This window comes from Haliotis rubra, unplaced genomic scaffold (genome assembly GCF_003918875.1).
Source record: "Haliotis rubra isolate DU_JTF1 unplaced genomic scaffold, ASM391887v1 Scf710, whole genome shotgun sequence".
In the NCBI taxonomy this organism is placed as follows: domain Eukaryota; kingdom Metazoa; phylum Mollusca; class Gastropoda; order Lepetellida; family Haliotidae; genus Haliotis; species Haliotis rubra.
Genome location: NW_025767425.1, coordinates 542,796 through 561,442, shown reverse-complemented (window position 1 = coordinate 561,442; position 18,647 = coordinate 542,796). Strand labels below are relative to the sequence as shown.

The following is an 18,647-nucleotide window of genomic DNA, read 5'->3' as shown; positions in this document are numbered from 1 at the left end:
AGGGAGGGTAGGTGTAGCAGGGGTCAGGGAGGGTAGGTGTAGCAGGGGTGAGATATGGTAGGTGTAGCAGGGGTGAGAGATTGTAGATCTGTCATAGATGTTTCTGACCTTGGAGATGGTTGGTGTTTAGGTTGGTTGGTCGGTTGATTGGTTGGTTGGTTGGTATGTTAGTTAATGGTTGATGATCGGGTTATAGGCGTCTATTGCTGTGGCCCTCACCCGTGACAGCCGTCAAGGAGGGGCTCATTAACATAGGACAGGACACGGCCTTTGTCTTCGCCGAGGTGAACTCGGACAAGGTTGTCTGGAATGAACATGCATTGACCGGGAAACTGAAACAAGTGTCAAGATCTCCGAGCAGGTAATAAAACCCCGACATCTTTCCATAATCATTCGGAACGTCTGACATCTGTCCATTGTGTGAGTCGGACGATATAATATATTGGGAATTACTAGCAGGTATTCACGAAAGGGAAGCGTATCCTGTCTCAGTGGGATCAACCGTTACAAACACATGCAAATGCAAGGCAAGTGATCGCATGACCAAACCTCGGAACAATTCATCTTAACACTATCCTTCTGCAGAAAGTGTTTGGTTCTGAATTCCGTCAACATATATTAATTCTCTCAGTGTACAGACAGTAACTTATGCCTGTGTTAAATCATTGTTCTAAAATCCTGCCACAGTATATTTGAGGAGGATTCGCATCTGATTCCGAAAGAGCTATCAATAACGATTGTATGAGGCGAGTAGACTGTTCCGGGCTAGGGCATCCTGTTCCAAGTGTTACCATGTATTTCAAGGGTTCCACCCCTTGAGAAGTTTCGGGGTTTTGTTTTCCTGTAATCCGGTGTTCTTCTCTTCTTCTTCTTCTCTTCCCCAACCCCCACACCCACACCCACACCCCGTTTCAGTATTGGGAAGATGATCAGCACCCACGAGCCGACCCAAGAGCCACGGGTTGGGCTGCAGCGATTGGACCTCACTGACCAGTACAAGCACCCGAGGGTAGGTTCCACCCAAAACATATGTACTACAGGTTCAGCAGCACAACAGATTTTCTTGAGGTATCCGTTTGCGATGAGTATCCATGTTAAACTTGCGTCTTGGAATCTCAGTGAGGTTAGCTCTATAAAAAATCGATATCAGGCCGAAAAAGCACAAGTAGTTGTACACGCGCATCCCAGACTCACACATTCTGTCAATGCAGTAATCTTAATCGTAACGTTAATTTAACGTCCGTGAGTTAAAATTGCCTGACAATATGACAATATCTTTGTACTCCACACAGGGTCGAGCCAGGAGCGCGAAGTGGTGCGGCAGGCCGAGGCGATGTTCAGGAAGGATAACCTGGATGTTGACGCTGAAGAGCCTCCAGTGTCAGAGGTCAGCGACTCATATCTGACCAGTCTGTCTTAAGATTATATAGTCCTGCCTGGACAGATACACATAATTACAAAACTGATATATGCCTAGTATAGTATAGTATTTTAGGGATTAGAGGTCACGGACGGCCCTGTGTCTTTTGCCATTACAGAGTTGCGTCCCCTAGGCGTTCCAGGATCCAGAAAATGTGTTAAGCGTGCATTTCTGTTCTGATTGGGAGTTTTCATTGTCCCGATCGCTCACCTTATGAACCAACCACGAAAATTTACCTTCTTGAGTTTGAACCCGACTGTGCTCAATGGTCCTGAATTATCTCTTTTCAAAACGTACATGTTCAAATAGAATAGACCGCCTCCGTGGTGTAGTGGTTAGAGCGTCCGCCCGGAGAGCGGAAGGTCGCGGGTTCGATCCCCGACCGCGTCATACCAAAAGGCGTTAAAGTATGGTATTCCAGCTATATGGCGGCGAACTGTAAATAATCAAGTCTGGACCAGACAATCAAGTGACCAATAGCATGAGCATCCATTTGGATGGGATCCAAAACATATGTCAACCAAGTGAGCGAGCCTGACCACCCGATCCCGTTAAAACGTTTCTCGCCTTCTTCTACAAGCCTGGGTAAACGGGATATTCACAGCTCAGGACGAAAGAAAAACTACGGATTACGGTTACTGTAATTTCATGTGTGGATCTTCACATCATAAATTATTATTTATAATCACTATAATTACAGTAGCAGAGCGTTTAACACAATAGCTTGTTTTCTTCTAGAGTGTGGAGTTGAGCATCAAAGAAATAGGTGACGTCCTCGTCGGCAACGGTTTTGACGTCAATGTTTACGCTACCAACAACGGCACCGACGTCCGTAGTGTTTCCCTGGCAGCCAAAGTCTCCTACAAGACGTACTTCGGTGTCGTGAAAGGGACGGCTGCCCGGTCGACGTAATGCAGCGACGTTAGAGCATGGAAGGAGTAAGTGCACATACAGCAGTCACGTGACAACCATACACCGAGATATTACAGGTGCAACATAGCAGTCACGTGACAACCATATACTGAGATAATACAGGTAGCAGGACGTCGGTGCAACATTGCAGGCACGTGAGGTAGATTGTCCAGATATATAACATGCACTTGAGTATACTCAACTTTGTAGGAAATGGAACAGATACGTATACCGTAGTATGTACTGAGAGGTTACAGGCAGGCGAATATATTCAGCGTTGTAGCAAATGAAACAGATATCGTAGACTATCCTGAGGATTGGTAGATCGATGTTCATGTTGTTGATCACTGGATTGTCTGGTCCAGACTCGATTATTTACAGACCGTCGCCGTTTAGCTGGAATATTGCTGATGGCGACGTTAAAAACAAACAAACACATATCGTAGACTATGCTAGGATATTACAAGCGGGAGAGAGTTGGGGCAATATTGTAGCTACGTATAGCTGTTTTGTTGTGTCTATGTTTCATAAGGTCGTGAATTTATCTTGAGTGTGACGCCAAAGCAGGCAATGGCGCACCCCAAAGACGGATTTAACTTCCACATCGAGGCTGTGGCGACTGTCAAGGAGACTGAAAACATCGCCACGAAGACGCTGTCCTTCCGGCTGCGCAGACCCGATATTGTGATAAAGGTATGTCTTCCACTGTTAAAGCCGGGGAGACAGTAGAGGTGGACATCTCCTTCACCAACCCGCTCCCATCAATATATATGTATATATACTGTCTCATGTCCTGTGTTATATAGGGTCCTTCCACTGTTAAAGCCGGGGAGACAGTAGAGGTGGACATCTCCTTCACCAACCCGCTCCCATCAATATATATGTATATATACTGTCTCATGTCCTGTGTTATATAGGGTCCTTCCACTGTTAAAGCCGGGGAGACAGTAGAGACGTGGACATCTCCTTCACCAACCCGCTCCCATCAATATATATGTATATATATACTGTCTCATGTCCTGTGTTATATAGGGTCCTTCCACTGTTAAAGCCGGGGAGACAGTAGAGGTGGACATCTCCTTCACCAACCCGCTCCCATCAATATATATGTATATATACTGTCTCATGTCCTGTGTTATATAGGGTCCTTCCACTGTTAAAGCCGGGGAGACAGTAGAGGTGGACATCTCCTTCACCAACCCGCTCCCATCAATATATATGTATATATACTGTCTCATGTCCTGTGTTATATAGGGTCCTTCCACTGTTAAAGCCGGGGAGACAGTAGAGGTGGACATCTCCTTCACCAACCCGCTCCCATCAATATATATGTTTATATACTGTCTCATGTCCTGTGTTATATAGGGTCCTTCCACTGTTAAAGCCGGGAGACAGTAGACGTGGACATCTCCTTCACCAACCCGCTCCCATCAATATATATGTTTATATACTGTCTCATGTCCTGTGTTATATAGGGTCCTTCCACTGTTAAAGCCGGGGAGACAGTAGAGGTGGACATCTCCTTCACCAACCCGCTCCCATCAATATATATATATATATATACTGTCTCATGTCCTGTGTTATATAGGGTCCTTCCACTGTTAAAGCCGGGGAGACAGTAGACGTGGACATCTCCTTCACCAACCCGCTCCCATCAATATATATGTATATATACTGTCTCATGTCCTGTGTTATATAGGGTCCTTCCACTGTTAAAGCCGGGGAGACAGTAGAGGTGGACATCTCCTTCACCAACCCGCTCCCATCAATATATATGTATATATACTGTCTCATGTCCTGTGTTATATAGGGTCCTTCCACTGTTAAAGCCGGGGAGACAGTAGAGGTGGACATCTCCTTCACCAACCCGCTCCCATCAATATATATGTATATATACTGTCTCATGTCCTGTGTTATATAGGGTCCTTCCACTGTTAAAGCCGGGGAGACAGTAGAGGTGGACATCTCCTTCACCAACCTGCTCTCATCAATATATATGTATATATTCTGTCTCATGTCCTGTGTTATATAGAGTCCTTCCACTGTTAAAGCCGGGGAGACAGTAGAGGTGGACATCTCCTTCACCAACCCGCTCCCATCAATATATATGTATATATATACTGTCTCATGTCCTGTGTTATATAGGGTCCTTCCACTGTTAAAGCCGGGGAGACAGTAGAGGTGGACATCTCCTTCACCAACCCGCTCCCATCAATATATATGTATATATACTGTCTCATGTCCTGTGTTATATAGGGTCCTTCCACTGTTAAAGCCAGGGGAGACAGTAGAGGTGGACATCTCCTTCACCAACCCGCTCCCATCAATATATATGTATATATACTGTCTCATGTCCTGTGTTATATAGGGTCCTTCCACTGTTAAAGCCGGGGGAGACAGTAGAGGTGGACATCTCCTTCACCAACCCGCTCCCATCAATATATATGTATATATACTGTCTCATGTCCTGTGTTATATAGGGTCCTTCCACTGTTAAAGCCGGGGGAGACAGTAGAGGTGGACATCTCCTTCACCAACCCGCTCCCATCAATATATATGTATATATACTGTCTCATGTCCTGTGTTATATAGGGTCCTTCCACTGTTAAAGCCGGGGAGACAGTAGAGTGGACATCTCCTTCACCAACCCGCTCCCATCAATATATATGTATATATACTGTCTCATGTCCTGTGTTATATAGGGTCCTTCCACTGTTAAAGCCGGGGAGACAGTAGAGGTGGACATCTCCTTCACGAACCCGCTCCCATCAATATATATGTTTATATACTGTCTCATGTCCTGTGTTATATAGGGTCCTTCCACTGTTAAAGCCGGGGAGACAGTAGACGTGGACATCTCCTTCACCAACCCGCTCCCATCAATATATATGTATATATACTGTCTCATGTCCTGTGTTATATAGGGTCCTTCCACTGTTAAAGCCGGGAGACAGTAGAGGTGGACATCTCCTTCACGAACCCGCTCCCATCAATATATATGTTTATATACTGTCTCATGTCCTGTGTTATATAGGGTCCTTCCACTGTTAAAGCCGGGGAGACAGTAGACGTTGACATCTCCTTCACCAACCCGCTCTCATCAATATATATGTATATATACTGTCTCATGTCCTGTGTTATATAGGGTCCTTCCACTGTTAAAGCCGGGGAGACAGTAGAGGTGGACATCTCCTTCACCAACCCGCTCTCATCAATATATATGTATATATTCTGTCTCATGTCCTGTGTTATATAGAGTCCTTCCACTGTTAAAGCCGGGGAGACAGTAGAGGTGGACATCTCCTTCACCAACCCGCTCCCATCAATATATATGTTTATATACTGTCTCATGTCCTGTGTTATATAGGGTCCTTCCACTGTTAAAGCCGGGGAGACAGTAGAGGTGGACATCTCCTTCACCAACCCGCTCCCATCAATATATATGTATATATACTGTCTCATGTCCTGTGTTATATAGGGTCCTTCCACTGTTAAAGCCGGGGAGACAGTAGAGGTGGACATCTCCTTCACCAACCCGCTCCCATCAATATATATATATATATACTGTCTCATGTCCTGTGTTATATAGGGTCCTTCCACTGTTAAAGCTGGGGAGACAGTAGAGGTGGACATCTCCTTCACCAACCCGCTCCCATCAATATATATGTATGGATGTCCTGTGTTATCTCCTTCCTTCACCAACCCGCTCCCATCAATATATATGTATATATACTGCCTCATGTCCTGTGTTATATAGGGTCCTTCCACTGTTAAAGCCGGGGAGACAGTAGACGTGGACATCTCCTTCACGAACCCGCTCCCATCAATATATATGTTTATATACTGTCTCATGTCCTGTGTTATATAGGGTCCTTCCACTGTTAAAGCCGGGGAGACAGTAGAGGTGGACATCTCCTTCACCAACCCGCTCCCATCAATATATATGTATATATACTGTCTCATGTCCTGTGTTATATAGGGTCCTTCCACTGTTAAAAGCCGGGGAGACAGTAGAGGTGGACATCTCCTTCACCAACCCGCTCCCATCAATATATATGTATATATACTGTCTCATGTCCTGTGTTATATAGGGTCCTTCCACTGTTAAAGCCGGGGAGACAGTAGAGGTGGACATCTCCTTCACCAACCCGCTCCCATCAATATATATGTATATATACTGTCTCATGTCCTGTGTTATATAGGGTCCTTCCACTGTTAAAGCCGGGGAGACAGTAGAGGTGGACATCTCCTTCACCAACCCGCTCCCATCAATATATATATATATATATACTGTCTCATGTCCTGTGTTATATAGGGTCCTTCCACTGTTAAAGCCAGGGAGACAGTAGAGGTGGACATCTCCTTCACCAACCCGCTCCCATCAATATATATGTATATATACTGTCTCATGTCCTGTGTTATATAGGGTCCTTCCACTGTTAAAGCCGGGGAGACAGTAGAGGTGGACATCTCCTTCACCAACCCGCTCCCATCAATATATATGTATATATACTGTCTCATGTCCTGTGTTATATAGGGTCCTTCCACTGTTAAAGCCGGGGAGACAGTAGAGGTGGACATCTCCTTCACCAACCCGCTCCCATCAATATATATGTATATATACTGTCTCATGTCCTGTGTTATATAGGGTCCTTCCACTGTTAAAGCCGGGGAGACAGTAGAGGTGGACATCTCCTTCACCAACCCGCTCCCATCAATATATATGTATATATACTGTCTCATGTCCTGTGTTATATAGGGTCCTTCCACTGTTAAAGCCGGGGAGACAGTAGAGGTGGACATCTCCTTCACCAACCCGCTCCCATCAATATATATGTATATATACTGTCTCATGTCCTGTGTTATATAGGGTCCTTCCACTGTTAAAGCCGGGGAGACAGTAGAGGTGGACATCTCCTTCACGAACCCGCTCCCATCAATATATATGTTTATATACTGTCTCATGTCCTGTGTTATATAGGGTCCTTCCACTGTTAAAAGCCGGGGAGACAGTAGACGTGGACATCTCCTTCACCAACCCGCTCCCATCAATATATATGTATATATACTGTCTCATGTCCTGTGTTATATAGGGTCCTTCCACTGTTAAAGCCGGGGAGACAGTAGAGGTGGACATCTCCTTCACCAACCCGCTCTCATCAATATATATGTATATATATCTGTCTCATGTCCTGTGTTATATAGGGTCCTTCCACTGTTAAAGCCGGGGAGACAGTAGACGTGGACATCTCCTTCACCAACCCGCTCCCATCAATATATATGTTTATATACTGTCTCATGTCCTGTGTTATATAGGGTCCTTCCACTGTTAAAGCCGGGGAGACAGTAGACGTGGACATCTCCTTCACCAACCCGCTCCCATCAATATATATGTATATATACTGTCTCATGTCCTGTGTTATATAGGGTCCTTCCACTGTTAAAGCCGGGGAGACAGTAGAGGTGGACATCTCCTTCACCAACCCGCTCCCATCAATATATATGTATATATACTGTCTCATGTCCTGTGTTATATAGGGTCCTTCCACTGTTAAAGCCAGGGAGACAGTAGAGGTGGACATCTCCTTCACCAACCCGCTCTCATCAATATATATGTATATATTCTGTCTCATGTCCTGTGTTATATAGGGTCCTTCCACTGTTAAAGCCGGGGAGACAGTAGAGGTGGACATCTCCTTCACCAACCCGCTCCCATCAATATATATGTATATATACTGTCTCATGTCCTGTGTTATATAGGGTCCTTCCACTGTTAAAGCCGGGGAGACAGTAGAGGTGGACATCTCCTTCACCAACCCGCTCCCATCAATATATATATGTATATATATCTGTCTCATGTCCTGTGTTATATAGGGTCCTTCCACTGTTAAAGCCAGGGGAGACAGTAGAGGTGGACATCTCCTTCACCAACCCGCTCTCATCAATATATATGTATATATACTGTCTCATGTCCTGTGTTATATAGGGTCCTTCCACTGTTAAAGCCGGGGAGACAGTAGAGGTGGACTTCTCCTTCACCAACCCGCTCCCATCAATATATATGTATATATACTGTCTCATGTCCTGTGTTATATAGGGTCCTTCCACTGTTAAAGCCGGGGAGACAGTAGAGGTGGACATCTCCTTCACCAACCCGCTCCCATCAATATATATGTATATATTCTGTCTCATGTCCTGTGTTATATAGGGTCCTTCCACTGTTAAAGCCGGGGAGACAGTAGAGGTGGACATCTCCTTCACCAACCCGCTCCCATCAATATATATGTATATATACTGTCTCATGTCCTGTGTTATATAGGGTCCTTCCACTGTTAAAGCCGGGGAGACAGTAGAGGTGGACATCTCCTTCACCAACCCGCTCCCATCAATATATATGTATATATACTGTCTCATGTCCTGTGTTATATAGGGTCCTTCCACTGTTAAAGCCGGGGAGACAGTAGAGGTGGACATCTCCTTCACCAACCCGCTCCCATCAATATATATGTATATATACTGTCTCATGTCCTGTGTTATATAGGGTCCTTCCACTGTTAAAGCCGGGGAGACAGTAGAGGTGGACATCTCCTTCACCAACCCGCTCCCATCAATATATATGTTTATATACTGTCTCATGTCCTGTGTTATATAGTCCTTCCACTGTTAAAGCCGGGGAGACAGTAGAGGTGGACATCTCCTTCACAACCCGCTCCCATCAATATATATGTATATATACTGTCTCATGTCCTGTGTTATATAGGGTCCTTCCACTGTTAAAGCCGGGGGAGACAGTAGACGTGGACATCTCCTTCACCAACCCGCTCCCATCAATATATATGTATATATACTGTCTCATGTCCTGTGTTATATAGGGTCCTTCCACTGTTAAAGCCGGGGAGACAGTAGAGGTGGACATCTCCTTCACCAACCCGCTCCCATCAATATATATGTATATATACTGTCTCATGTCCTGTGTTATATAGGGTCCTTCCACTGTTAAAGCCGGGGAGACAGTAGAGGTGGACATCTCCTTCACCAACCCGCTCCCATCAATATATATGTTTATATACTGTCTCATGTCCTGTGTTATATAGGGTCCTTCCACTGTTAAAGCCGGGGAGACAGTAGACGTGGACATCTCCTTCACCAACCCGCTCTCATCAATATATATGTATATATTCTGTCTCATGTCCTGTGTTATATAGGGTCCTTCCACTGTTAAAGCCGGGGAGACAGTAGAGGTGGACATCTCCTTCACCAACCCGCTCCCATCAATATATATGTTTATATACTGTCTCATGTCCTGTGTTATATAGGGTCCTTCCACTGTTAAAGCCGGGGAGACAGTAGACGTGGACATCTCCTTCACCAACCCGCTCTCATCAATATATATGTATATATACTGTCTCATGTCCTGTGTTATATAGGGTCCTTCCACTGTTAAAGCCAGGGGAGACAGTAGAGGTGGACATCTCCTTCACCAACCCGCTCCCATCAATATATATGTATATATACTGTCTCATGTCCTGTGTTATATAGAGTCCTTCCACTGTTAAAGCCGGGGAGACAGTAGAGGTGGACATCTCCTTCACCAACCCGCTCCCATCAATATATATGTTTATATACTGTCTCATGTCCTGTGTTATATAGGGTCCTTCCACTGTTAAAGCCGGGGAGACAGTAGAGGTGGACATCTCCTTCACCAACCCGCTCCCATCAATATATATGTTTATATACTGTCTCATGTCCTGTGTTATATAGGGTCCTTCCACTGTTAAAGCCGGGGAGACAGTAGAGGTGGACATCTCCTTCACCAACCCGCTCCCATCAATATATATATATATATATACTGTCTCATGTCCTGTGTTATATAGGGTCCTTCCACTGTTAAAGCCAGGGAGACAGTAGAGGTGGACATCTCCTTCACCAACCCGCTCCCATCAATATATATGTATATATACTGTCTCATGTCCTGTGTTATATAGGGTCCTTCCACTGTTAAAGCCGGGGAGACAGTAGAGGTGGACATCTCCTTCACCAACCCGCTCCCATCAATATATATGTATATATTCTGTCTCATGTCCTGTGTTATATAGGGTCCTTCCACTGTTAAAGCCGGGGAGACAGTAGAGGTGGACATCTCCTTCACCAACCCGCTTCCCGTCCTGATTACCAACTGCACCGTGGAGACTGAAGGCAACATGAGAATGGTGTATCCCGTCAATGACATCAAAATAGAGTAAGGCACATCTACATATTTCAAACGTTGATAAATTTATAAATAACCTATTCGTTCACTGAAAAATATTTTGTGTTTTTCATATATTTATGAAGGTTTTCGCCCTTCTCTCTCGGTGGTGGTGGTTGTGTAGATGATAAATGCATAACAATATGGATGACGTCAGAGAAAATTGGTTTTACAATTTGAAATAGTGTTGCTATTATTATGCTCGTGTGAAGAAATATTAAAAGCTTGTGTTTTACCCACCTCGCCACATTTCATTAATCTCATCATTTCTTACTTCATCCAACCTCATGTCATCTCACCAACCATCACCGCCGTGATATAGCTGGAATATTGCTAAAAGCGGCGTAAAACTAAACTCACTCACTCACTCACTCACTCACTCACCAACCATCACCTCACCAAGCCTCATCAAACTAAACTCACTTGACGTCACCAAATCTCATTCCAGCAAGCCTCAACATAACTCAACTCCCCACGTCATCCAAATTCATATGAACTCACCAATCCTCAGCTCACCAAATCTCACCTGGGCCCACTTGCACAGAACAATCTTAGTTACAATCGATCTTAGACTCCTACAATCAACTTTACAATCACCGTAAATTGCCCTAATCCACTTGCATAAAGCCGAGCTCAGCGCGATTGTAAGACGACATGGATTTAAGATCGAACCCTAATTGTAATTAGGCTACAATTGCTTTGTGCAAGTGGATGGCGATTGTAGCCGAAGCCTAAGATCGCGTTCTTAAGGGTTTACAATAACTGTAGCGTTAAGATCGTTCTGTGCAAGTGGGTTCTGATCAAACCTTCCTGTATCTCGTCATTCACATACCAAAAACCATCACTATAAGTCGCCTCGTGTAACTCACCACGTCTCGCCCAGTCCGACCTTAATTCACCTCACCATATCTCATTTCACCAAATCTCACCTCACTTGACATCATCCAAATCTGTTCCCACCAAACCTCACCATGGTGACCATACGTGTGTCTTTCAGGAAGATTCGTCCTGGGGAGACCTGGAGTAAGATTATCAAGATGTCCCCCACCGTCTTTCCCAACAGCCAAAGGAAGAGGGAGGCCAGCTTTAGTCTGGAGTCAGACCAGCTCGGATCCATTGTAGGATCATACAGCGTAAAGGTCGCTTAGAACTGCACTGTCAACACGTGTCCTTACTACATAAACACATGCACACACGTGGTGTGAAATGTATTTATTTCTTTCAGACATTTTTGCATTTTTGCTCAATGTTACGTGTCCGATATTTATCGATTATCGATCGATATCTAAACAACTGTTATCGGTCTCTTTGCTCTACATCGATAGCCGGGGCGGTGGGGTAGCCTAGTGGTTAAAGCGTTGGCTCGTCACGCCGAAGACCCGGGTTCGAATCCCCACATGGGTACCATTTGTGAAGCCCATTTCTGGTGTCCCCCGCCGTGGTGTTGCTGGAATATTGCTAAAAGCGGCGTAAAACCAAATTCAGTCAGTCAGTCAGTCAGTCAATCTTAGTATCAAATACAGTCATGAATATTTGCATCATAACTTGTCGCAAATTAATGGAGATTTGTTGTTTTGATTTTACTTGCGCTTATCTCACTTGCCTGTCTGTCTCAATTTCTTATCCGGGTATTAAACGGTTTGTTTTACATGTAACTTTATACTGTGTTGTTGTTGTATATATCACATATGAATTAAGTTCGTGTTGTACCGGAAGTTCTGTTGTCAGTTTTCTTCCTCACATGTTTCTTAACGGGGTGCGACGCGAGTTATGATTTAAAGGGGGAGTACTCTCCACTGTTTGATGCCTTAATCTCCCCAGTCGTGTGTCATATGGTCATACCGTGATGTGTAATTCAGCTATGTGTAGACTGATAGTCGCCATAAAGTTCATGTAGCAGGCAATCAATATGGCGTGTGTGGGGACTTCAATCTAAATAGCTGAGATGGCCATATTTCCGAGTGTATAACTACCAGGCAAAGAAAGTTACCACCGTCTTCACTTGACAAAAAAAATCGACACAAAGACGTATGTGAGATTTATGATAAAACTTTTACAAACAGAAGTCATTTTCCAATAATTTGACTGAAAATTCATTGTAAAGCTTTCTTGCATTTGCCGCAATTCATTAAGAAAGTGTCAAAGGGTCAAAATTACAATTACACAAATCAAGTTCATTCAAAAAGTGCATAAAGAGTCACATAAGAGGATAGGAGTCATGGGACACGACATCAGTAGCGAGAAGCGAGTGTGACCACCCTGGGCATCCATACACGCCTTATTGACGTTGTCAGTCGGTGGATGACGACAGCAGGAATCCTGCTCCATAAGTCCAAGAGAGTCTGTACACGTCACTGTCGGTTCGCTGGAGGTACACGCTCTCTCAGCAGACGATCATATGATCCCAGAAGTGTTCAATGGGGTTAATGTATGGAGAACGCACTGGCCAAGACAACACGTTGACGTTAACGCTGTGCAGGTATTCTCGAGCAATTCTGGCGGTGTGGGGTTTTGCGTTGTCCTGCTGCAAAATGACTCCTCGTGGCTGTTGTCGAATACAGGGCACCGCATAAGGTATCAACACTTCATCCCTGTATCGCTGGTCATTCGCGTTTCCTCGGATGATAACCTCTTTTTGTCCTCTGGGCACAAATGCCGCCCCGTACCATGACGCCTGCTCAATCGAGTGGATGAACTTATTGAACGCAGTTTGGCGCCAGTCGCTCTCCTCTACGTTGAAAACCTCGAACTCTGCTATCGTTTCTGAACAGGCTGAACAGACTTTCATGTCTTAAGAGCACTCACACTCCCAGTAACGTTCGTGTCCATTGCAGTGTGCGTGGACGGTGTAGGTTATTTCACGAAAGAGACGGTAGGCTCGTATACCAGCCATACCAAGGTCTGTTCGTCTGCCGATGGCGTATCCTAGTGCTGTCGTCGCCGTCACGAATCTGTTCCGGAGGTGGATCTGCCGGATATAGCGATCTTCGGCCGGTGCCGTGACTCTTGGTGTTCCCGATCTTGGGCGGTCTTGGGTCTGTCTGTTTGCTGGTAGCGGTCTATCAATTTACTGATAGGTGATTGGCCACAGTGAGAGTAAAATACTACATGTATGAACATTGCCACCACTCATGAGCTACAGTCATTGGACATAAGTATTCGTCACTTTTACAGCATTTCCATAGACTTACATGTTAATTTGGTGCAGCTTAGAAAATTGTCTATAATTTATTTTTCGTTTGATCTCGTTCATAGTTTGCACTTGTGTCATGTAATCGTTTGATCTCGTTCATAGTTTTCAGTATTTCAAGAATGACCACACTTTGATTGATGCGTTTCATGGGTATGACATTTTTAACATGGCGGTCTATGGGAAAAGAATACGCAATGTTGTGTATATGTAGCCCATGTAACTACACTGCAGAAAATACATGAAGGAACATTACATGGAAATTATGTTTCTGTGACTAAGATGATTTCCTAACAACCTGCCAAATTTGACAACCAAATAACGAAACACTGAATTAATGAAAATTATTACAGCTACAGTAAAATAGCATGCAAGTCTATGACAATTTTGCCGATTGACGAATACTTATGTCCCATGTCTGTAGCTGTGTAAACTGCCAGTGTATGGACCCGTGAAGATCCGGGTTACAATAATGTTCCCGGCGGCCACGGCAGCCAAACGGGGACAAACAGGATGGACGTGGGAGACAACGTAGGGTGACTGAATGAGCTCACGTGACATTCCGTGATTGCCGTGGATGCCGTGCCAGATTTGTAAACTGTTAAATTTTGCCACGGCAGTCACGGTAATAATGTGAAACCTAGTGGGCCGTAGTAAAACGGAGGGAACGTAACAAGACGTGACAGCACGTAATAAGCCGTAACCGACCTAGTATACGATCCGTAGTGGGACGGGAGGCATGTGGCCGTATTCCACGGCATCCTCGCATGGTCCTTTCAAGTTTTGTCACGTTCGCCCACGTTTGTTTGGCATTTTGTCTCGGTTGTTTCACCCCCTTAAGCTGCCCGTTTTGACCCTGTTCAGACGGCAAGCTTAATCCAGTTGTATGGTAGCCGATTCGTCCTGTTCTACCACGACGCATCCAGGCGTGTGTGACGGTTTACAGGGCAGGCGAGATACGGCATCGTTGCGTTCTATGGTATTCCCTCTCTGCAGCTGATGCTGGCCTTCTCGATGTATGCCTTCAGCAAACAGACAAACACAAAATCTTCTTCATCTTTGCGGTTCATGCTGCTCTTTGTGTCTCAGGATACAATGGCCGCTATTCCTTGTGAGGCCTTATTTTTATACCGTGGGCAATACAAACATGGTCCAAAGCTGGCCGGCGTCCACGTTTCATCCGTAGAAAGTCTTGACAGAACGCACAAAACGATGTCAAAACCTTGATCAAAACGTGAGAAACGCGAGGGAACCCATCAGAACGCGCGTTAAGGACAGGAGGAAACATAATGGCATCTTTGTAGTGGACTGCTGCTGGCCTAACCGTAGAGCGCCTTTAAGCTTCCAGGACTCAGGATACCGTGATAAACCGTGAGAAAACTTGGCAGGACTCTAACAAAACTTGACTTTGGAGGAAAGAAATGGCCTAAAATCGCATCGGTGCACTACGTTTCGGAGAAACGGCTGCCGCGGCCGCCAGGAACATAGCGTAACCTAAGCATTAGAATTGGTCGTCAGCAACCCATGCTTTGTCGTAAAGAGGCGACTAACGACTACAGGTGGTCAGAACTTCCGATGACTTTGCTGGCGCAAGTCATCGTATTCCAATTGCGTTGATCCTCATGCTGTTGAAGTCCGAATTGTCTGGTCCAGACTCAATATTGCTGAGTGCGTCGCTAAACAACCAATCAACCATTAGGATGTATTCAATCAATGCAGTACGGCGGGTAGCTCATGCGGTACACAGCAAGTGACAAATGTCTCGCCATATAGCTGGAATATTGCTGAGTGCGGCGTTAAGCAACAAACATACTCGATGCAAATGGATACCGTGGTAACATGAAGCAGTCTTTGGTACATCTTGTTTGCTGACATGCTACATGTATGTGTACGACAACTCTCGAGGAATTACTATTCACAGGACCAGGTTTGTCACAAATGCAAACCATATATAGTTTCTGGCAATTGTTAACCCATTTCCTGAAATCATGCATATTTCGAGGCCAAATATATTTTTCATTGTTTATTAAAATCCAGTTTTCATCATTTTCAAGCCGTCGCTGACATTCTCCTTTTAATTTAAGTAAGCTGGTTTTGTATATAAATGTGAATCAAAACAAATAATGTCAAGAATAGAAAATAAATCTATAATTCATATTTTGTGTGAAAACAAAGAGACAATATGTAACATGTAATACGGGGAGTACTATGCAGTAATTTGACGTCAAACAATGCAAAATGGTGTATACTGTATAGCTGGAAGCAAATGTTGAAATATGCTACATCTGTCACACAATCATATTTGATGCCACTTGTCTCATATTCGATAATACAGTCATGTGTTGATGCTTGCTGCCTGAAAACCGACACAATTCTGCATATCCAGCAATATATACCAACAAAACAAACACAGAGGCATGGAGACCTGAAGTCTCTGGGCAATGGGCAAGTCAAAATATTTATGTGTAATCATTAACGTTGCGTACAAACTAGTAAGCATGAATATTTTTGATATAACAAACTGTAGGCTAAACCACGATGCTGCACTGGCGTTTGGGCTAACGTGCCACCGGGTGTTCTGGAGATTACCAATGAAGCTTTTGGGCCGCCTCGCTGAAGCTCCTAGGGTGCCAGAGCTTTTACCATCATGCATTTGGACCAACTATTGCACCAGAGTTTACCATTTTGCATTTTGGCCAATTGTAGTACCTCGGTTACCAGAGCCTTCCATCATGCATTTCGGAATACGTGGGTAACCGGCGCCTAACATCTTTTCATTTGGACCAACTGTGGCAAGAGAGTTTACCATATTGTATTTGGGCCCATTGTAGTGCCTCGGTTGCCTTTCATTATGCATTTTGGATATGTGGGTAACCGGCGCCTAACATCTTTCTCATCTGGACCAACTGTGGCACCAGAGTTTACCGTTTTGTATTTTGGGCCCATTGTAGTACCTCGGTTACCAGAGCCTTCCATCATGCATTTTAGATACGTGGGTAACCGGCGCCTAACATCTTTCTCATCTGGACCAACTGTGGCACCAGAGTTTACCGTTTTGTATTTGGGCCCATTGTAGTGCCTAGGTTACCAAAGCCTACCATCATGCATTTTAGGCACAGGGAACCGGAGTCTGCTATCATAATTTTCCATTTTGGTAAACTGCAGTACCAGAGTTTACCATCATGCATTTGGGCGAAGCGTGGCACCTTGGATACTGTAAGACTTACTGTGATGCTTAATGAGCTTACTATGATGCATTTGAGACACACGTGCCACCTTATGCTCAAGGTTAGCTTGTGTTGCCTGGAGACATATAGCACTGAACTATCTGGTTTAAGCTAGGATTACAGGCATATGATCAACTCAAAATGTTGATTAAACTCCTACCGAACGATGCATTATTGCCATAGACATAGATATAAGTGTATTATATGCAGTTTCACCACGGGATTGTGCAGTCAATCCGCCAAAATAGAGGAGAGGACAGAGATACTGCCACTTGCTGTAATACTGCTAATCTATGGAATAAGGAAGCGGGGAAGGTTGTACTACCACGTGTAATTATGAACGTGGACTCTTTAGGTGAGTTTCACGCTGTAGGACCCCTCTGACATCCCCGAGCTGCTCTGACTCCAGACCAAAGCTGGCCTCTCTTCTTCTGGGTTCGAGGAAAGACTGTAGGCCACATCTTGATCGTCTTCTTCCAAGTCTGTCCAGGAGAGATGCTTCTGAAAAACAGCATGAGCGAGCCAGTCAGTGACGTGTTCAATGTGAGTCCGTCAGTGTTAGTCCCTTATTTGGTCAATGTTAGAGGCTCAGGTAATGTTAGTGGGTCAGGGCAAAAAGGTGAGACGATAGAGGGTCTTTCAATGTCAGTCTGAAAATTGGTCAGTGTGAGTCGATAGCGGGTCTTTCAATGTGAGCTTGAGAATGAACCAATGTGAGTCGATAGCGGGTCTTTCAATGTGAATTTGTGAATAGGTCAATGTGTGTCGATAGCGGGTCTTTCAATGTGAGTTTGTGAATAGGTCAACGTGTGTCGATAATGTGTGTCTATATAATGTGCGTGAGTATATGTATCAAAGACCAAGAAATTATTGAATCTGGGCCAGTTAGTCCAGTGACAAAATCTGACCCCATTTCAATCGGCGCTTCACGCATGAGGTATTTCCGTCCCGAACCCTAACAAAAGTTGGGGTTTAAAATTAAGAAAGAATTAAATATTACTGACCCTATTGTGATTTTGTCCATCAGTGGTGCCACCGTTTTCATGTTGCCTTCAATCTCCACCTCGCATTTGGTCATCGAGACGGGGAGCGGGTTGGTGAAGGAGATGTCCACCTCTGTTGCCTCCCCGGCTTTAACAGTGGAAGGACCCTATATAACACAGGACATGGGGCAGTATATATACATATATATTGATGGGAGCGGGTTTGTGAAGGAGATGTCCACCTCTATTGTCTCCACGGCTTTAACGGTGGAAGGACCCTATATAACACAGGACATGGGGCAGTATATAAACATATATATTGATGGGAGCGGGTTTGTGAAGGAGATGTCCACCTATGTTGCCTCCCCGGCTTTAACAGTGGAAGGACCCTATATAACACAGGACATGGGGCAGTATATATACATATATATTGATTGGAGCGGGTTGATGAAGGAGATGTCCACGTCTACTGTCTCCCCGGCTTTAACAGTGGAAGGACCCTATATAACACAGCATGTGAATTTCACATTAGAAACACATTTCCAGAACTACTACCGTTGTCTATTAACGGTCTTATATATCACTTAATGAAATCCCACCTTTATAACAAGGTCGGGGCGGCGCAGCTGAACGTTGTAGAGTTGTGTGAACAGACTTCCGGTTTCCT

At 44.6% G+C, this 18,647-nt stretch overlaps 1 long non-coding RNA gene across 1 annotated transcript; it reads right to left on the bottom strand.

Annotated features, from left to right (window-relative positions):
• Window positions 1–17,424: 17,424 nt before the first annotated feature.
• On the bottom strand, window positions 17,425–18,647 carry LOC124259147. The gene is made up of 4 exons (XR_006893762.1): window positions 18,580–18,647; window positions 18,445–18,480; window positions 18,002–18,111; window positions 17,425–17,498 (listed from the first exon to the last, which is right to left on the bottom strand). It is a non-coding gene; the product is annotated as an uncharacterized LOC124259147 (long non-coding RNA).